This window comes from Narcine bancroftii, chromosome 6, assembly GCF_036971445.1.
Source record: "Narcine bancroftii isolate sNarBan1 chromosome 6, sNarBan1.hap1, whole genome shotgun sequence".
Classification (NCBI taxonomy): domain Eukaryota; kingdom Metazoa; phylum Chordata; class Chondrichthyes; order Torpediniformes; family Narcinidae; genus Narcine; species Narcine bancroftii.
Window position 1 is genome coordinate 28,689,115 of NC_091474.1, and position 22,080 is coordinate 28,711,194.

General features: G+C 45.8%; 2 long non-coding RNA genes across 2 annotated transcripts in view; one reads left to right on the forward strand and one right to left on the reverse strand.

The window, feature by feature from the left end:
* LOC138737475 (uncharacterized) overlaps positions 1-1,365 on the reverse strand; it is a 33,016-nt gene extending 31,651 nt beyond the window's left edge. Inside the window, exon 1 of the long non-coding RNA XR_011340949.1 lies at positions 1,276-1,365. This is a non-coding gene — a long non-coding RNA (uncharacterized lncRNA). The remainder of the gene's footprint in view (positions 1-1,275) is intronic.
* An 85-nt stretch (positions 1,366-1,450) lies between these two features.
* On the forward strand, positions 1,451-15,037 carry LOC138737476 (uncharacterized). Its single transcript, XR_011340950.1, has 3 exons — positions 1,451-1,482; positions 3,056-3,214; positions 14,855-15,037. It is a non-coding gene; the product is annotated as an uncharacterized lncRNA (long non-coding RNA).
* Positions 15,038-22,080: the final 7,043 nt, after the last annotated feature.

Here is a 22,080-nt window from a genome sequence, read left to right on the forward strand (position 1 = left end):
GGGTCAGGCCCCTGGTGTAATCAATGATCAGGGATGCCGCATTGTACCCAGAGGTGATGGACATTCTGAAGGCTCAATACCTGAAGAAGGTAAACAAGGTCCACGTGAGACACCTCCTGGCCACTCGAAAACAGTGCCCTGGGGAATTGAGTGCTGAATACCTCTGGGTCCTATGAACTCTTGGACAGGCTTGTGACTGCAAGGCCATGACAGACCTGATTAGAGACGGGTGCATTGCAGGCATCAGTTCCAACTACATGTCAGAGACCATTGGAGCAAGGTGAACTCAATTTGCAGAGGGCAGTTGAACTGACGGACATGCTGGAGGTGGCCCCCAGAAATTGGAAACTTGCTTGGCCAACAACACAACCGCTTCGTGGTTGCCCCAGGCACCTCGTGTGCATCCAACTCCACTAATGCCACATTCTGCCAGTGACCTGACCACAGCTACTGTACTCTGTGAGCACCTGGAGTGCTACTTCTGCGACTTGGCCAAGCTCCTGAGGAAACGCTGCCAGGTGAAAGATGCGGTCTGCTCCAACTGCTGGAAGAAAGGGCATTACGCAAAAGTGTGCAAGTCCAAGTCACCCCAATCCAGCAGCACCGTGAGCAGACTGTGGGGGCCACCATTTTGGATGCTGCCATCTTGCGACTGAACACTCAAACTCTCCACCTCAGCTACAGTCAGGGACCCAACACTGGCCTCCATCACACTGGATCAAGGTAATCCTCACCAACTCGCCAAATCAATGATGGACATCCAGGTAAATGGCCAGGTGACAAGCTGCCTGTTCAATAGTGGAAGCATGGAGAGCTTCATCCACCTGGACATAGTTCAGTGCTACTCCCTCACGGTTAGGCCTGTGAGTCATAAAGTCTCCTTGGCCTCAAAGTTCCATATGGCTGATGTCTGCGGCTACTGTGTAGTGACCATGACATTGCAGGACACAGATTAGAAAGACTTTAAACTCCTGGTGATGTCACAGCTATGTGCTGCCATGCTACTGGGTCTGGACTTTCAATGCCACCTTAAAAGCGTGATGATAGAATACGATGGGCCCCAGCCCGTTGGAGAAAGGTGAGCTCAATTTGCAGAGGGCAGTTGAACTGTCTGTAACCAGCAGTTCTTAAATCACCCACTGCACACCACCAGCAAAAGCCCCCTGGCCCCTACCCCCATCATTTCCAGCCAGGAACCCAAATATTAACCACACGCAAGACGTGTGGACTGTCAACCTTCAAGATCACTCTTCCACCGCTATTCGCTAACCTCACCTCTGAATGCAAACCAAAAGTAGATGGTACAGGGCCGGGTTCCAGAGCTGTTCACAATGGTGCAGGAGGTGCGGAACAGGAACTCATGGATCCAGCTGCAGAGGGTGAGGTCATAGAGCTTGGGGTTGATGCTATTGTGATGAAGGTGGACTATAGCCAATGACTAGCAGTCTGATGTTGTCCAGGTGTCGCAGGGATGAATGTAGGGTAGGGATATGAGACCTGTAGCAATGCTAGGCGAACCGGAGTGGGTCGAGGGTGGCTGGGAGAGTGGAGCTAATGCGAGTAATGACCCACCTCTCTAAGCACTTGATGGTGGACGTCAGAGCCATTATTTCAGCTTTCCAGACCCTGCAGCTTCTTGATTTTACTCTTGCATTTAGCTTTTCTCTGTATTGGAACCCTGAGCTACTGAATATTGGATCTAGGAAATACGACCAGATTGAGCCCTCTAATTTTTCTAATACTTTCTTTCATTAATTATTTAATGTTCCTCCATGTAATTAGATTCTTGGTTCCCCTCCATGTTCAAAAGTGTTTTTGTAGTAAAAATTAATGCATATCTATTTGTTTAATGTCTCAATCATATTTTATTTCCCATTAAAATGTTGTCCGACATTTCTATAGTACACTTCCTTGCTTTTATTACCTTTTTGTTTTTCATAGTTACTGAAATTTTTACTTTTTTAAATATTTCTTGCTAATATATCCTCTATGCTTACTTATTCAATCTTTGCAGTTTCTTAAGACACTCCAAAGTCCTGATGAAACCTGCAATCAAACTCCACCCATAATCACCTTCGTGAATCATAGATGAACCACTTTCCTCATGGAGTTTAAACTTCTCCAAGAATATAGAACACTACAGCACAGTACAGGCCTTTTGACCCTTGATATTGTGCCGGCCCATATATTTCTTTAAAAAAATGAACTAAACCCTCCCTACCCCGTAATCTCTATTTTTCTTTCATCCATGTGCCTGTCTAAGAGTCTCTTAAATGCCCTAATGTTTCAGCCTCCACCACAACTCTCTGTGTAAAAAAAAAACACTTACCCCCGATGTCTCCCCTAATCTTCCCTCCCTCCACTATGTACTTTTGACAGATGCTATTCCTGCCCTGGGAAATAGGCCTCTCAGAATCTTGAAGACCTCTATTAAGTCTTCATTCATCTTTCTTTGCTCCAGAGAGAAAGACCTAGATCTGGTAACCTTGCCTCATAAGACTTGTTTCCCAATCCAGGTAACATCCTGGTAAATCTCTGCACCCTCTCCAGAGCTTCCACATCCTTCTGATAATGAGGTGACCAGAACTGAACACAATAGTTTAAGTATGGTCTCACTAGAGATTTGTAGAGTTGCCATATGACCTCTTGACTCTTGAACTCAATCCCCTTATTAATGAAACCCAACATCCCATAGGCCATCTCAATTGTCCTATCAACCTGTGCAGCATCTTTGAGAGGTGAAAGGATTTGGACCCTAAGGTCCCTCTGTTCATCCACACTGTTAAGTAACTGACCATTAACCCTGTACTCAGCCTTCTGGTTTGTCCTTCCAAGTCCTTCTCAATGTATCTATGTGTTGAGAATTTTTCTTTGAACATTTAGCTGTTCTTAGTCTACTAAAAAGCATTCTTACATTCTCTCTGCCTGGCCTACGTACCCGTGTATGTACAAAACTGGCCCTAATCAGACTTTGGTTTGTATTTGCAGACTTGTAGTTTTCCCTGTAGACTCCATCACAAGCACATCAACTGCCTTTTGAATCTTTTGTCATTAGCCCATTCCAGGAAAGATGTACAATTTATCATCCACCTTCCAACGTGTTTTTGGAACATGGAAGACCCACAGAACTTGACATGAAACCACATAATCACTGGAAGAACATGCAAACTTCACACAGACAGGAGGTCGGGACTGAACCCAGGTCACTGGAGCTGTGAGGCATTTATGTTTCTTTCAGCTTTTTTTCTTTCCTTCTCTGAATACCATCTATTCTTCCTCTCTTTATTTTGGATCTGAAAAACAGAGATTTTTAAATTTAAAATTTAAATTAAACATACAGGAGAGTAACAGGCCATTTTGGCCCACAGGTCCGTGCTGCCCAATTACATCCAATTAACCTACACCCCCGGTACATTTAGAACGGTGGGAAGAAACCAGAGCCCCTGGGAAAAACCCACGCAAACACTGGGAAAACGTACAAACTCCTTACAGACAGCGTGGGATACAAACCCTGGTCCTGATCGCTGGCGCTGTAAAGGCGTTACACTAACTGCAACGTCAACTGTGCCACCCCAATTCTGAAAATACTCAACAGCTTCTGAGGAGAGAGCAACAGAACGGGCAGGAACTGATTGAAATCAAGCATGTTTTAAGTTGTAGAGAATGAGGTGTTTTGGAGAAAGTGTAAAGGGGTGATGGTGATGCGGTAGAGACCAGGAGACACCAGTGATCAGGGAGCTGGCTGAGAGGGCAAGGAGGTTTGGTAACCGCAGCTGATATATCTGGAGAAGACACGAGAAGGGAATGGATACAGTGCTGGAAGTGGGAGAAAGGGAAACGCTGCAGAAGTTGGAGATCTGAAGCGGAGCACTGGAAATCAGCAGCAGGTTTGGAAGGAGAAGCAGTGTTAGTTTCCGAGCTGAGAAATTGCAACCGCAGCAAAATTATGAGAGTACTGACATCTTGATATTGCTGCAGATGCGTTTTTAGTTCCAGCACTGGAGGCAAGAGGGGAGGAAGTTGCTATCTGTCTGAAGATGATGTCACTACCCTGTAACCCTGAAGCAGGAGCCTGTTTCCTTCCAGTTCAATTGGCAAAGGCCAGGAGCCCTCTCCTCTAAGAGAGCTACCCTCTCACCCTATCGCTTCTCAGTTTTTTTTCTCTTCTCCCTTCCCACCTATGAACTTTTACCTGTCAGCCTGTTCTCCTCCCCCTGTTCCTTCCTCCCTCTTCTCCTCTCCTTCCCTCACCTTTTATTTTCAGGCGCCTGCCTGGTTTCTGCTCATAGCTGGAGAGGAGATCATTGCCTAGTGAGGCAGCAGACGGACCTATTTATCTTCTCGGGGATGAGACAGTGGTAAGGTTCTCAAGGTTCTATAAAGTACAGACGACAGGCCTGTGGTTCAATGAGTCTGTTCAGACTAAGAGTCTCACATTCACATTATTTCTCCCCACATCCCTCAAACTTGTCCAGATCCTACCAGGCATGTACACATCAAGGCTATTTACAGTGCCAGCCCCCTTGTCCCTATAAGGTGGGAAGAAACCAGAGCATGTGGTGAGTTACAGGGAGAACATACGGATTCCACACAGTGAGTGCTGGAGGTAGGAAGAAACAAGAGCCTGCGGTGGGTCACAGGGAGAACGGGCGGACTCCACAGTCAGTGCTGGAGGTGGGAGGCAGCAAGAGCATGCAGTGGGTCCCAGGGAGAATGCGCGGACTCCACACAGGTAGTGCCGGAGGTGGGGGTTGAATACAGGACCCTGGTGCTGTGGGACAGTGGTACTACCTGCTGCACCACTGTACCACCTTGTGTAAGGCAACTGACACCTTGTTCAGTATGACTGGCTTGGAGCAGCGTGTTCGCTGGAGTTTCTCAGCAAGTCGACCACTGGGATTGATGCTTTATTGACAGCCATACTGTGACATCTAAAACACTGGGTTACCAGTTGCCATGGCAATGACATTTCTTTAGTGCTATGTTGTTACTGAGATCCCTGTACCTCCAATGGCTAATGGAATCTCAGCTAAAATCCACAGTCCCTTCACTGAGCCGAGAAGGGTCCTTGCTGGAAAATTATCGGTCACCTCTCTGCACAGTATACTCACACGCCCCAATGACACTGATGGCAACAGCTCCTGACAGAGGGAAAACATCCAAAATATAGGAATTAAATCAGCTGCACTGAGGACTGTTAGAGGAGTCACGCTGTGGGAGGGCAGCACTGAGGGAGGGGTGGTACTGAGGGAGGGGCAGTACTGAGGGAGGGGCTGTACTGAGGGAGGGGTGGTACTGAGGGAGGAGCGGTACTGAGGGAAGGGTGCTTACCTTTGGAGGTGCAATTCTGATAGAGTTCCACATTATTCTATGCTTTGTTTTTGAGATGGGCCCTTTTCTATCCTCTGGTTAAAGAAGTAATGAGTGTTATTTTGGCATTGACGGGGGACATATCCCTGGTGTTCTGCAACATTATTCACCCAAAATAGATACCTGGTCACTGCTTACTGCACTAATTGTCTGCAACATTACCTGCAAGTCTACTCTGGGTGCAATTATTGGTGGAAAACCCTCTGGGATGTCCCAACGATTCTCCCGCTTGTTTAAAAATAAAAACGTGGAGACGCTGGAGATCCAAAATAAAACTGAAATCACTGGAAGATCAGGCAGCATCTGTGGAGAGTAGGCAAGGGTTATGGGTTTGGGTTGAAACATGTAGCAATGAGTCACGTGGAGCAGGAAGAAGGAAAAGGAAACAGTGGGATGGAGTGGAGACCAGGAAAGATTAGTGGTGGAGGTGAGGGCAAGAGAGGGTGCAGGAGGCTGGTAATAGCAAAGAGTTTGACTGAGGGCGGTGTCAATAGAAAAAGACAAATAAAACCTAACATTACCAGAAAAAAAGAAAATGCGATCATTGCATGTGTGAGCTGCAAAGACTGGAGAAAGAATTATCTGAAACTGTTGAATTTAGTGTTGAAGTGGGAAGGCTGTTATGTGTAGACTATTCAGAAGAAGAGATGCTGTTCCTTGAGGATATACTGGAGTTTCTGGAGCAGATTAAAGACATGCAGAAGAGAAATCAGGTTGTGCGGTTAATGTACCTTTCCAATGTAATGCCTGATCTTGGCCCCAGACTTCAGACCCTATATTGACAAGCCAGACTTCATCATCAGAGAGTCATCAGAGAGTTCTGCACGATGTGCTTTACAGAAACATGGATGAATGCAGACATTCCAGACATGGTTCTGCAGACCAAAGGCTACATCCTCCATCATGCTGACTGAGCACCAGCGACTGGAAAAACCAGGGGAGGCATCATCATCAATTCATCGTGGTGCACAGACATTACGATCATGTTCCAGGCCTGCTCCCCCAACCTGGAACATATGGCGATTAAGCATTGCCCATTCTACCAGCTGAGGGAGTTCACCGTTATCATCCTGGTCATATTCCTCCCCAAGCTAACCTCAGGTTGACACTGGAAGGACTGAGCACTGTGACTAACAGCCATGAAACAGCTCATCTGGATGCCTTCCTAATTATTGTAGGGGACATCAATCAGGCCAACCTGAAGAAGACTCTGACAAACTATCACTAACACATCACATGCAAGACCAGGGGAACCAGCACACTCAACCGCTGCTACACCTCCATGAAAAATGCATACCGAGCCATACCACGACTGCACTTCAGCAAGCCTGATCACCTAGCTGTACTTCAACTCCCGGTGTACAAGCAGAGACTGAGGACAACAGTGGTGAAGATGGTGACGGTATGGTCAAGGAGTCAGAGGAGTGTCTGCAGGACTACTTTGAATCAGTGGACTGGAACATATTGAAGAACTCATCCACAGACATGAATTAATATGCAGCAGGTGTTACTAACTTTTCAGACCTCCATGGACGAGTGTGTGCCCACACGGACATATCGGGTGATCCCCAACCAGAAACCCTGAATGAATCAGAGGATTTGCAACCTGCTGAGGGCGAGAACAAGGATGTTTAAGGCGAGGATCAGAATCTTTACAAGAAATCCAGGTACAACCTGTGGAAGGCCATCTCTGAAGCAAAGGAGCAATTCTGGAGGAAGCTAGAGACAGAGAGAAATACACAGCAGCTATAGCAGGGAAGGCAGGCCATTACAGCCTAAAATGTGAGGGTGAACACTGTAGATGGCTGCGATGCTTCACCACCCGGTGAGCTGAACACCTTCTATGCCCGCTTTGAGTAGAAGAACCAAACAGTGCCTACTAGAATCCCTGAAAAGGCTGAGAACCCTGTGATATCTGTCTCTGAGGATGACACCAGTACATCATTCAAGAGGGTGAACTCTCGCATGGCATTAGGCCCTGACGGCGTACCTGGCATGGTACTGAAAATATGTGCCAACCAACTAGCCGGAGTCTTCATGGACATTTTCAATCTCTCATTGTGGCAGTCAAAGGATCCCACCTGCTTCAAAAGGGCATCAATCATCCCAGTAGCCAAGAAGAGTAGTGTGAGCTTCCTCAACACCTATCGCCCAGTAGCACTAACTTCTACTGTGATTAAATGCTTTGAGAGGCTGGTCGTGGCCAGAATTAACACATACCTGTGGTGAATCTCTGCTAAGCTGCCTGTCTCCCCTCTGTCAAGCCTTGCTGTACTAACATTGGCTGTGCATTATCTCTACCGTTAAAAACACTCCCCTTGGATATAACTGTATATGCACCCATTGGCTTTCATTATTGTACCATAAGTTTCTGCTAATAAAAGCCATGAATATTGTTTGACCACATTGTTTTTGTCTACTTCATCAACTGGCACTTCAGTACCTAAACAAAGATCTGGACCCACTGCAATTCACCCATCATCACAATCGCTCCACAACAGATGCAATATCGCTGGCTTTCCACTCAACTCTGGATCACCTTGAAAACAGCAATTCATACATACGGCTGCTCTTCATCAACTACAGCTCAGCCTTCAACGCCATTATTCCCTCAGTGCTGGTCAAGAAGCTACAAACTCTGGGCCTCTGTACCCCCCTCTGCAACTGGATCCTTGACTTTCTCATTGGAAGACCACAGACAGTACAAATTGGAAACAACGTCTCTTTCTCACTGATTATCAACACAGGCACACCCCAAGGATACGTGCTTAGCCCACTCATTATACACCCACGACAGTATGGCCAGGGACAATTCCAATACTATCTACAAGTTTGCCAATGACACCACAGTTGTTGGCAGATTCATAAGCGGCAATGAGGAAATGTACAGGAGGGAGATAGATCAGCTCATTGAATGGTGTAACGACAAAAACCTTGTGCTCAACGTCAAAAAAACCAAGGAGATGATTGTGAACTTCAAGGGGAAATCAGGGGAACACGACCCAGACCTCATCGAGGGCTCAGTAGTGGAGCGGGTCGGGAACTTCAAATTCCTGGGTGTCAACATCTCTGAGGATCTGTCCTGGAGCCTCCATGTTGATGCAATCACAAAGGTATAGGTTAAGGTTCCGTTATTGTAACATAATACTACATTCAGAATGTAACATATATGAAATTCTTTAACTTTTGTCCACTGTAAGGGAGACGGAGAGTTGTCACTTTGTCCAGCGCCCCTCACAGAAAACTACAGTACCTGGTGTTCCTGGGTGGTCTCCCTTCCAAGTACTGACCAGGCCTGAGCCTGCTTAGCTTCCGAGATCAGACAATCTCAGGCGTATTCAGGTTATCAGGTGCTGTTAAGAAGGTTTGCCAATGAATATACTTTGTGAGGTGTCTGAGGAGATTCAGTACGTCACCAAAGACCCTCGTAAACCTCTACAGGTAGACCGTGGAGAACATTCTGGCTGGTTGCATCACTGCCTGGAATGGAAGCGCCAACTCTCAGGACAAGAATAAACTCCAGAGGGTTGTTAACTCGGCCTGCGATATCACAAGCACCAGACTCCATTCCATTGAGGGGGTGTCTTAAAAAAGCAGCCTCTATCCTCAAAGACCCCCCACCACCCAGGCCAAGTCCTCTTCACTCTGCTACCATCAGGAAGGAGGTACAGGAGTCTAAAGATGAGCAGTCGGCAGCACAAGGACTGCTTCTTCCCCGCTGCCATCAGATTCCTGAATAATCAATGAACCAAAGACACTGCCTTACTTTTTGTGCACTATTATTTTAATTTTTTTTAATAGTAGTGTTGTAAGTTGGTTATAGTATGAATGTTTACTCTATGATGTGGCTGCAAAACACTGAATTTCATGACTTGTTCATGACAATAAATCCTGATTCTGATTCTGAAGATGACCCTCACAGTGGGACTATGATAAATATTGCTGGTAGGGAGTTCTCTCACTACTCAAGACCAGGGTTAGAGAGTTCCTGGAACGAGCTGCTGGAGGAAGGTAGAACAGTAACACTTAAGAGGATTTAATTGAATTTAGAGCACAGTAACAGGCCCTTCCGATCCATGAGTCTGCGCTGCCCAATTACACCCATGTGACCAATCAACCTGCAAACCCCATATATCTTTGGAACATGGGAGGGAACAGGAAAATACCAGAAGAAACTCATGTGGTCACACTGAGAATGTACAAGCTCCTTTCAGCCAGTGGCTGATTCAAACCTGGGCCACGGGCCTGTAATACCTTTGCGCTAACCACTGAGCTAACTGTCCCACTTCTTGACAGACAAATGACCATGCAAGGGAGAGAGGGATGTGGAAATGTGTAAGCAATCATGTTCGGATAGAATTAGCTTGATATTAGGAGAGAAGGTGGCAGTGGAGGGGTGTTACTCAGACTGGAGGCCTGTGACCAGCAGTGTGCTGCAGGGATCAGAGCTGGGTCCACTGCTGTTTTTCACCTATATTAACGACTTAGATGACTGAATGTACAATGCATCTGCCACAAAACAACAAATTTTGTGACACATGTTCATGATAATAAACTTGATTCTGATTCTGATTCTAATTTTGACTTCAGGCAGGGGCAGTGAAGGAGGTTATCTAAGTTGCAACAGATTGAGAGCAACTGGAAAAGTGAGAGATCTCGAAAGAGGAGAGAAGTGTCAAAAATAGTCCAAGTGAACTTCAGAGTGAGATGAAGATTAGTCACAAAGTTGATAAAATAGATGAGTTGTTCGGGATGAGAACAAGTTCTGGCAGGCAGAGGTGAGTGTTGGAGGAGGGAAGCTGGTCAGAACATGGTTCCAGGAAGAAGTGGAGGGTGTTGAGACCTTCCTGATGGAGGCAGACACATAAGAGACTGGACGTCCATGGTGAAGATGAGACAGTGGGGACCAGGGAGTTATTTCACCAACCTGTTTATCAGGGATCTATTCAAAGGTTCTGCTTCCATACCCTGCGAAGAGGGGTCCAAAGATTCACGGACCTCCAAGTGAAACTAATGACCTTAGCCAACTTAACAGCCAATCTCTTATTTATAAAATGGTGATTACCTGGCCTGTCCACCATTCTGAATTCTTCCACAAGAATCTCCACATCTACCCTGAATAAAACCACATAAAATCAAAGTAAGAACATTTGTAACAAAATATATTTTGTTGAATGTATAGATCATACAGGGCTATTGCAGAGCAGTCAGATAGGATTCAGCCAGTATGAGCAGGTCATCATTCATCACGCCTCCAGCATTACTTTCTGCTCAGTAAGAGCTATTTACTTGGCTCTAAGTGGCTTCTTGAAAATGGAGGGAGAAGGTGACGGAGATTTATGCCCTATCAGGCATGTTTGGCTGAGTCAACACTGTTGACAACAGATTACTGATCTGCCTAGTTAACTCCACAATCCATCCTGAGCCTCTGTCTCTCTCTCTTCCATTCATAATCCATCATCAGTTTCCAAGATTTACACAACCTGCCAGCTTTTGGAATATAGAACGTGAGAAATAGAAGCAGGGGTGGGCCATTGGGTCTGCTGATTTCTACCTCTTGGTCTAACTCTGGATTCTTTCACTCCTTCAACATCCAAGAACCCATCAAACTCTGTCCGAGATATACATGGAGAGACTAAGGCTCCACAAACATCTTGGGGAGAGAATTCACCTCCTCACCTGTTTGTGGACTTCAGGAAGGGGAAACTGGGAGAACACTAGCCAGTCCTCATTGAGGGCTCAGCAGTGGAGAGGGTCAAGTTCCTGGATGTCCACATCTCTGAGGACCTGTCCTTCGGCCTCCATGTCACTGCAATCACGAAGAAGCCTCGCCAGCGAAAAGACTTAGTGAGGAGTTTGTCACCATAGAGTCTTGCAAATTTCTACAGGTGTTCTGTGGAGAGCATTCTGACTGGTTGCATCATCGTCTGGTATGGAGATACCAATGCACAGGACAGGAAAAAGACTACACAGAGTTGCAAACTAGTCCAACTTCATCATGGGCATCAGACTTCGAGGACATCTTCAAGAGACAGTGTCTCAAGAAAGCAGTCTCTATCATCAGGGACCCTCACCACCCTCTTCACACTGCTGCCATCAAGAAGGAAAAACAGGAGCCTGAAGACGAGCATCCAATGGTACAAAAACAGCTTCTTCCCCTCCGCCATCAGATTTCTGAATGGACAATGAACCCATAGACATGACCTCACATTAGGTATTTTTACACAGCCACCCAACAGCAGAAAATTTCAGGAACATTTCTGCTCTGGAGGCAGTGTAAAAACTTTGGGACGGAATTTTTAATGCAAATTCCACCCTGTAATTTTTCCACTCGTACCCCTGCACATTTTAACAGAGCAGCTGCTGTGTGAATTGACCCCAGCCCCTCCGTAAGAAACAGGCCAAATAAATATAACATTCCCCCTCCAACAAACTCTGCAACATAGGAAGGCTGTGCCCTAAGTGCTCTAAAGGTACCTCTGGGTAAACGACCACATCTGGAGGTAAGTATGTGGAATAATTCTGGTTTCTATGTAAAAATGTCATTTATCTTCTTTTTGCACTCATTTATTGATTTTTAAATAATTTATTTGCAGAAATCTAATTCATAGCAACTTTTGGACCTGTAATCCACAATAATGCAGCTGCAAAACAACAAATTCTGTGACACATGTTCACGACAATAAACCTGATTCAAATTCTGACTTCGGTCTTGAATGGGCAAAGCCTTGTTCAAAATCAGAATCTCTAGATGGCTCAGTCGGAATAATATCACCATGACCCGTAAGAATTTGATAAATTTCACTGAGATCATCTCTCATTCCTCAGTCCGCTGGTAGATTCATTGAATTATATAGGCAGGCTCTTCAGCCCATCTTGTCCACACTGACCAAAATGTCATTCAAAGCTAATTCCATTTTCCTGCATTTGGCCCATATCCTTCTCGACCTTTCCTATCCATGGACACATCAAATGTATATTAAATGCTGTAAAACTCCCCAGCTCTACCACTTCCTCTGGTAGCTCATTCCACACATCACCTCCCTCTGTGTAAAAATACTTTCCCCTCAGTTTCTCTTTAAATCCTTTCTCTCTAAGCTTAAATATATGCTTTTATATTGGGGCAGGGAAGTTTGAGACTCCCCTGCCCCAGGGAAAAGACAGTGACCACTCACATTATCTACATGTCTCATGGTTTATTAAACCTCTTTAAGGTCCCTCCACATCCTCCTTCGCTCGAGGGGGAAACCCCAACATCAAGACTTCTCGCGCTTACTGTTCAAAGGACAACTCCACTCTCCAGCGTAGATTAGATATCATTGAAGCCACTGCAGAAACAGGCCATTCAGCCCAGCGGCCCCAGTGCTGGAGGTTTCTGTACTGCTCTCCATCTCACTATAGTGTTAGATCCCTCCATCCCTTTCTTTTTCATACACCCACTGAACCTCCACTTTGTGAAGATGAGCTAAGAGGATGTGCACTGTCCTCCTCAGACAGGAGGAGAAGGTGGTTATATAACCAGATGAGGAAACACTGAGCAAACTCCAAGGCAGAGAAAACACGTTTGGGATGAATGGATCTATTCGATCAGCAATTCAGAAACTAGTGATGTCAGAGGAATTGCTGATGGGGAGTCAAAGATATACAATCCATGCTCATGACTTAACTAAAGAGACTGAGGGTTAAGGTCAGTGATACTGACGATACTGATCGGCAGGTGGCAAGGAGCGCAGAAGAACATGGAAAAGGATATGAAAAGGTTAAGTGAAGGGACAAGGAGCTGGTAGATGGAAAAGTAATGAGGAAAAATGAGAGGTCATTGACTGTGGAAGAAAGAATTTAAAGGTACAGAAAGGCTACAGTACAGGGGGGAGGATTCTGTACCCATTTATACAACCTTTAGCAGTGAAACACGAAAATCTGCAGACACCATGGTTTCAGGCCTGAGCCCTTCTTTAAGCTACAAGTAACCTGGACTTCACAAAACATGGCTCCATCAAAGCCTGCTGTCACTTGGAAGGTCAAAACTTAGTAAAAATACAGAAATGCTGGAGGAACTTGGCAGGTCTTGCAGCTTCCATAGGAGGTAAAGATATGTAACTGACATTTTGAGCCTCAGCCCTTCATCAAGGTAAGAAATTGAGCAGCAGGTAATTAGGAAAGAAATTAGAATGGGTAACGAGTTTGCTGTCATATACATAAGTACACTGTACACATATGCACCAAAATCCTTGCTGCTGCAGCCAAACATTTTGTTAAAAAAACCTGCATCTGTACACTGTAAATTACCCCAGTACAGAAAGATAATAATTATAAAAGATGGATGGATAATAAATATTCAGTTACAGGTAGAGCAATAAATAAAAATCAGTAAATGAAATTGTGCAGTGGGGTGCAGCAGGGTGCAGGATGTGAACTGAGGGATAGCAACGCATTTTTTTTCCAAAAATTGACATTAATTGCAAGAAATTATTTACAAAAAAAGAAAACGTTCAAAGTCCTTTCACATCTGCGGAGTCATATTCATACATTGCCGTCAATGAATATTGTTACATTCATTTCTATTTAATACCCCCGGGGCACCTAGTCATTATTCTCCCCTCTGTTGTTTGAGAAACTTCCCCTTGGTCTCAGCCCCTCAATGCCTGGTAATGGACGGACTCTAGACTGTGGTCCTTCTCCACTGCACACTCACGTTGGCTGCACCAAGCCTCAGTGCGTCCCTCAGCACGTACACCTGCAGCCTGGAATGTGCCAGTCGGCAGCATCCCCTCACCAACATCTCTGTGTGCTGGAAGACCAATAGGTTTTGGGCAGAAACTGTGTACGTTGACGGTTGCTATTTCATACTCTATTGCTGTTCATTGGAGCCTCCAGTGCACAATCCTTACAGTTCAGTGTCATTCAGCCTGAACCCTCCTGCCCACTGCTTTGGTGAGCTCCAGCACTGTTTTTGAGGTCAGGAACAGGAGGTGATCATCCTCTGGGATTAAGGTCTCCTGAGGTGAAGCTGGTGGTGTCACTAGTGGCAGATCCATCTGTGATCCTGCTTCTCCGATTCCTGGCTGGATTATATTCACCTTCTCCCGGAGCTGGGGGAGCAACAGTTTCTGTACTGCTCCTTTGTCTCCTGGTGCTCGGGGTCTCTGCACTAATCCTGGTCTCCAGGAGCTGGGTGGTGGGGGGGTGGTTCTCTGCACTGCTCCTGGTATCCCAGAGCTGGGGAGGGGGTGAGAGCACAGGCTCGACATCACTGATGCAACACTAATAATCAGACACCTTGTGAGGGTCAGTGGGGAGTCATATCTCCCACAAAGCCGTATGCTTTATAATTGCATGTGAATCTTGATCTTCAGCAGTTGATATCATGCCATTTAACTGCCAGTTCACACACTCGCTATATTTAGTAGCCTTGTGTTTGCACAGACACACACGGCATGCATATTTAAGTGAGATGTAAATGATTTATCTGTTCCTATTTCAGGCAGTGCAACTAATTTTCTCATTTTGAAGTGTTGCCAAAAATACAAATTGGATCAGCAGAAAGACCAATTACACCGACCTCCATTCCCTGTGAATCTGGAGGGAAATAAGCAACGGTCCAACACTCTCCGAACTATCCACTTCCTGTGAGAGAAGAGGCAGGATATTTCTGTGCACTTTGTAATAAATTGTGAGAATTTTCTATGCTGGTCTGGCTCTGATTTGGAGGGAGAATTGATTTTGTTCTATCGTATTGTGGTTTGTATTCAGTATTTAAATTTTATTTGCAGCGCAGTAGAAGCCAATTCTGGTCATTTAAACCCGTGTCGCCCAATTACATCCAAATTAACTTACACGTGTACATTTTTGAAGGGTGGGAGGGAACCGGAGCACCTGAGCAAAAACCACACAGACATGTACAAACTCCTTACAGACAGTGCCAGATTCAAACCCCAGTCGCTGGTGCTGTAACAGTGTTGTGCTAACCATTTGTGAGTGTGTCCCTCCAGCAGCTGCTGGGATGATGCAGGGCAGGTATTAGAATCACTGTCTTAGAGTCAGTTAGACAGTGGGAGACCATAAAAATCATAGAAAATTACAGCACAGAAACAGATCCCTTCTAGTCTGTGCCAAACTATTATTCCCCCTAGTCCCACTGACCTACACCCAGCCAATAGCCCTCCATACCCCTCCAATCCATGTATCTATCCAAATTGTTGTTAAATGTTAAAATTGAGCCGATATTCAACACTTCAGCTGACAGCTTGTTCCACGCTCCCACCGCTCTCTGTGTGAAGAAATTTCCCCTCATGTTCCCCCTAAACCTTTCCTCTTTCACCCTTAACCTCTGGTTTGTAGCTCACCTACCCTCAGAGGGAAAAGCATACCAACATTTACTCTGTCTATCCCCCTCATAATTTTAAATACCTCTATCAAATCTCCCCTCTGCACTCCAGAGAATTAAGTCCTAACCTGGTTAACCTTTCTCTGTAACTTAGTTCCTGAAGTCCAGGCAAGATCCTGATAAATCTTCTCTGCACTCTTTCAATTTTAATGATATTTTTCCTAGAGTTAAGTGACCAAAACTGCACACAATACTCCAAATTTAGCCTCACCAAAGATTTGTACAATTTTACCGTAACATCCCTGCTCCTATACTCAATGATTTATGAAGGCCAACATCCCAAAAGCTTCCTTTACAATTCTAATTACAAATGTGTCACCATTTTCAGGGAATTATGATACTGCATTCCCAGATCCCTCTGTTCTACCACACTCCTCAGTGCCCTACCATTTACCATGTATGTCTTTTCTTGGTTTATCCTTCCAAAATGTACTGGCCACAGCCCAGAACTCGCTGTGAGGAATGGGAACTGGGACAAACTGAGTTCACTGCAATGTGTGGGATCACAGACGTGATTCAGTGTTCACTATGGCATCTGCACTTAATTGACTGTCAGGTGTTTAGGAAAACCCTGAGGTCACAAAGGTGTCTGAAGAAGTGTGGACTGAGAGAGGGTGGTGATGGAGGCCAGTACCTGAATCAATTGCTTTTTTGCCCCAATATCCTGGTCATTCAGAGCGGTTGATCTGATCATCGTCATGCTGCAGTCTGTGGGTTTGTACTGTGTATAAATCGGTTGTTCGGTTTCTGACATTATTGCACAAGTTTGGGGGAGGGAGGTGGTTGGGAAGCTTTCAAAGTATCAACAATTCTGTCAAAGTTCAGTCCAACTGCCAAGCCAATAATTCCTGACCACTATCCCTCAAAGTGGAATGGATGTTTCACAGGACTTTCAGACATGGAATGAGATGAGATGAGGGTGGCTGTGGAATGAACCTCATTTTTTTGAGTCAGGGAGTGAAGGCGATGGAGGGGTTTCAGAGCCTGATCCGGATTGTCCTGGGATAGGGAGTCTTGGGAATGTGACCCTGGTTTGGAGCTTCCCTCCACAAAGCCAGCAAGCCAGCTTCAGTGAGATCCGAATGTTTCAGTGGGTGTGGGTGTTTTGCAAACCTCTCACCTTTCACTGTATGGAGAGCGGGGGATTGTAAAAGCTGCTGCACTAAACTGGTCTCTCTGTCAGCTGGGAGAGTGAAGACCTGGGAAAATGTATTACACAACCTGTCCAAGCATTGATTATCTTCATCCTGTGAAACATAACTCGCCCCTGGAGCAGCTTGTGAATCAACCTGTGATCCCTTTCTCATGGTTTATCAAGGAAAAGTAGTGTAACAGCAGCGGGCAAGTGGGGATGTATGATGCCTGGTCTGATGAATGAGCACGTAAGCTGCCTGTGTCAACAGATGGCTCATTGATTAGAATAGAAGTCCCCAGCGCCAAGTCAGCGAGTCTCCAATAATGCAGAGGTAATTTAATTAGAAAGTTCACAAAGAAAGTTAAATTGAATAAAAATATACTAGACAGGATAGTCCCCTCCCATGAGATAGCTGGCAGTACCCAGTGACCCCCGGAAAAGCCTTAACCCCCAAACAAGGAGCAGCCAGTGATCACCAGGAGCTGAAAGGGAGGAGGGCCACACATCATATTGAATGTAAACAAGAAAGTTAGGCAAACAAGAAAGTCTTCAGACGCTGGGGTTAAGTGCAGTGTACAAACATGCTGGAGAAAGTCAGCAGGTCATGCAGCATCCACTGGAAGCAAAAGGCAGTCAACGTTTCAGGCCTTCTCCAGTGAGGCTTACATTGCAAAAAGTTGAGAACCAAGGTAGGACGAGCTCATTGACCCCCCCCCTCCCCAGGTCAGGAAGGGATGGGGGAAAGGAGGGGAGGGGGCTATGCTCATTGGTGATAATTGGGTGGCCACTGACTGGATGAGGCCTGACTGGGAAGGCCATCTGCAGCTAGTAGTTGAGCAATGGGAGTCAGGTTTACTGTGGGTGTAATCCCATCTGGTTTCCCCCATTTCATTTCTCCACAGAAAGTTTGGACCATTCCTCCTACACAATATCCCCCAACCAAACTTAAACCGGTTTTCCCTGGCACCAACCATCTACCCCTCAGGCTACATTCCTAGTGTAGGGACAAGGAGGGATAATTTTCTAACTCTCCATTCCTCCTGACTCCATTGGTGTCTGCTTTTGAGCAGAGTTCAGGACTGAGTTGAACAATTTGGGGGTTTGACTGCAAATCCTGTGTGTAGAGAAACCGTGCTAAAGATCCTGTTACTGGGTAAGTTGACTATATATGCCATGTCAGGCATTGATTCAGCTTAGATATGGAAGAGACATACAGCACAAACAGGTCCTTTGGCCCATCTCCTCCATGCTGGCTGCGATATTCTGGGCTACACTTGACTACATTTGTCCCCATTTTTCTAAAATCTTTTATCCATGTATATCCATGACCATCCACTCAAGCAGTCCCAACCCCATGAGGCAGAGATTCACCTGCAACTCTCCAACCTCCCCAACTGCCCTCGGGGCTCCTGACATGGCCTCCTCTACATCAGTGAGATCAAACACATTCTCAGGGAACTTTTCTCAAAACATCTCTGCTCTGTCCACTGTGGACATCCTGAGCTCCTGGTTGCTGTCATTCCAACTCCCCTCCCTGTTCTCACCCTGACCAGTCTGTCCTTGGCCTTCCCCACTGCCAGTGAACCCCAATGTCAACTCGAGGAACACCACCTCAGCTTCCCCCTGGGCAGTCTATAGCCTAATGTAGGAAACCGAGAACTCTCTGCTTTCAGCAATGAATCCCCAATTACTTCCATTCGTCCCCTTCCCCTTTCCTCCTGCCGCATTGATGTTCCTTTTTCCACCTAGCCTCCCCCTCCCATTCTCATCGCCCTCTCTGGGTCCATCCTCTTCCACTCACATTCCTCCTGCAGGATTCTTCCCTGCTCCCCACCAGGTCCATCCGGGCCCACCCACTCTCCCTCACACCACTATCATCACCTTCCCTTCTCATCAGGTTCCAGCACTGGGCACACTTTGACTCCACTCATCGCCCTCTCCCCTTACAAACCCTGTGTGACTAAACTCCCTTCACCTGACCCATTTAATTTAATTTAATTTAGACATACAGCACGGTAACAGGCCATTTCGGCCCACAGGTCTGTGCTGCCCAATTACACCCAACTGGCATACAACCCCGGTACGTTTTGAATGGTGGGAGGAAACTGGAACCTCCGAGGAAAACCCACGCAGACAGGGGAGAACATACAAACTCCTTACAGACAGTGCGGGATTCAAACCCTGATCCAAATCACTGGCGCTGTAACAGCATTGTGCTATCTGCTACGGTAACCCTGCTGCCCTTCGTCTAGCTGCACATTGGTTTTCAAACTTTTTCTTTCCACTCAGTTTAAGTAATCCCTATGCCATAGATGCTCTGTAGTTAGTAAGGGGTTGCTTAAGGTGGTAAGTGAGTGGAAAGAAAAAGTTTGAAAACCACCATTTTAATCATACCTAATTGACTCATTATGTGCCATGGGACCAATGACAATTTTTCTCAAGCAAAATATTTCACTAACAATTGGGTCTGAAGCATTCTCAACCTTCCTGTTCAGCACCACCAGGCTGGGGAACAGCTTCTTCCCACGGGTAGTGGGAGTGGTGAACGACCAAAGGAACTGCTCATACCGACTATCTGAGACTTACATATTCATGAAACTATTTATTTGTATAGATGAAATACAGCAGCCATCGTCACCACACCACCCAGCGCACACTCTATTCTCGCAGCTACCATCAGGAAAGAGGTATCGGGGCTACAACTAGTGGAGTTGTTCTAGTGAACTGGTGCAGACTTGAAAGGCCGACGTGGCCTGTTTCTGCTCCGTAAATGGTTATATGGTTATATGGTTATACATACCACCTTATGCAATCCCTTACTTATCACAGAGCACCGATGGCATAGGGATTACTTAAGGTGGTATGTGGGTGGAAAGAAAAAAGTTGAAAACCACTTGCACCTGCAAACCAATTACCTCTGTCCATCATCCTTAACCCCCTCCTGGTTCTTCAATTTCCCCACTGGCCCCCATCCAACCCCTCCCATCCCGTGTCCTATTGCTATCTCTCCTCTGCGCTCTCACTCATAATGAAGGGTTCCAGGCCAAAACATCGACCATTCATTTTCTCCCACTGATGCTGCTGGCCCCGCTGAGTTTCTCCAGTAGGTAGTTTGTTGTTACAGATTCCACCATCTACAGTCTCCTGTGTGTTCATCCATACATCTGTCTAAATGCCTCTTGAATCATGGATTTGGATTGGGTTGGAGTGGGATCAGGTCAGATATAACTTAAACCTGACCCATCCACTAATCCACTGGCCATTGATCTAGTGACTAGTTCCAATCCCATCACAACAGCTGAGGAATTCAAACTCTCATACTTGAATACAATTGGTCTCAGTAAAGATGAATATTAAAATGAGACAAAAATGTTTTTGAACTACGTTGTCAAACTCAGCCTTCTATGATAAAAACACAGAAATGCTGGAGGAACTCATTAGGACTCGCAGCATCTATAGGAGGTAAAGATACATACCCAACATTTCAGGCCTGAGCCCTTCCTTAAGGTGTGAGTTAAAAGCAGGCAGGCATTTCTTTAAAAGGCTGGGGAGAAGGGAAGAATGGGCAGGGAGAGGAGTACAGACCATCAGACAAAAGGTGTTTATTGGATATGATGAGGACAGGAGAGAGGAAAGGTGAGACTTGATGGGGAGGTGGAGTTGTTTTTGGATCTGTGAAAGGAGACCGAGAAAGGGGAAGAAACAGAGAGGGAGGAAAGGAGACATAGGGAAAGATAGGGGTAGTCTAACAGAAACTAGAGAAGTCCATGTTAATGCCATCCAATTGGAGGATACCTGGACGGGAGATGAGGTGTTGTTCCTCCAGTTTACGGGTGGTCTCAGTTTGGCAGTGCATGAGGCCATGGACAGTCATGGTGGCAAGGGAATGGGGCGGGAAATTGAAATGGGTGACCACAGGGAGTTATCCATGCTATTGCAGCAGACAGAGCAAAGATGCTCACGAAGCCATCTTCTTTCATGTTTCACTCACCTCAGCCTTCTATGAGTCTGTGATCCACTTTCTATACTGTTGGCATTTCACATTTATAAAAAATTAAAAACTTAAATAATGGAAGCAGCTTTCTTTTCAAACTTAACGGAAATGAGCTGCAAACCTGAAAATTGCAATAGTATACGCTCAGAGTTGAACTCATTGTTCCAATAATCTGCACCTCTCACACCCACTGCCCATCACGGATTATTCCAAACCACCCCTGTGATCGCTGCTTCTGTCCTCAGGCAATGTTCTTAAATTCATTGTCACTGTTTGAAGAGATCTTCCCCAGGAATTAGTTCACCTCCCTCAGACACAACCCTCTGACCCTGACAGAGTGTCACCACCTCCCTCATTACACCCACTGCCTCTCCCAAGGTACAATCTCTGTATATTGTAAATGTGCAAGCTAACCAATCCAAAATACAGTAAAATTCCTGTTATCCAGAATTCAAGCAACCAGCAAAAGAAATCACCAAAAATAAATAGGTAAAAAATACAAAGGTTTATAATTGGCGCCCCCAGCGGTTAGTTTGCCAATCGTGCAACATGCCCTCTCAAACAATCGGCATATTCATTTATCTGGCATCTACTAATCCTCATAGATGCCGGATACCAGGCATTTATACTGTATTAAAGTATTGGGCAATGAACTTCCATCTCATTAACACAAGGGAGGTATGGTGATGAAATTCACCACTGCCTTCTGTTGGACAAAGTATGTTCAGCTCCCCCTACACTGCACACCACAGTGGGAAGGACTATCCCAGCAAGCCTTCATCAGGATGGAGTTCACCACCTCAAACAACCAACCTCCTCCTGCCCTGTCAACCCCCTCCTGCCTCCCCTGTGGTGGAACCTGCACTTCCAACATCTCTCTTCTCCCTCCCCCACCCCTACCCCATCGAACTGATTTACAGGGATCATCTGAAGATGACCATTAAGAACTATTCCACCCCACACACAGCATCTTCCAGCTGCTCCTGTTTGGAAGGAGATACAGGAGCATCAGAGCCAGCACCACCAGGCTGAGAACAGCTTCTTCCCACGGGCAGTGAGACTGCTGAACGACTGATGAGCTGCTCATATAAACTCTCCATGACTCTATTGTTTATTAAACAATAATATTTATTTATTTTAACATTTGTATATAAGTTCTGTGCATATGCATCGTTGGTCTGTATGTGTGTTATG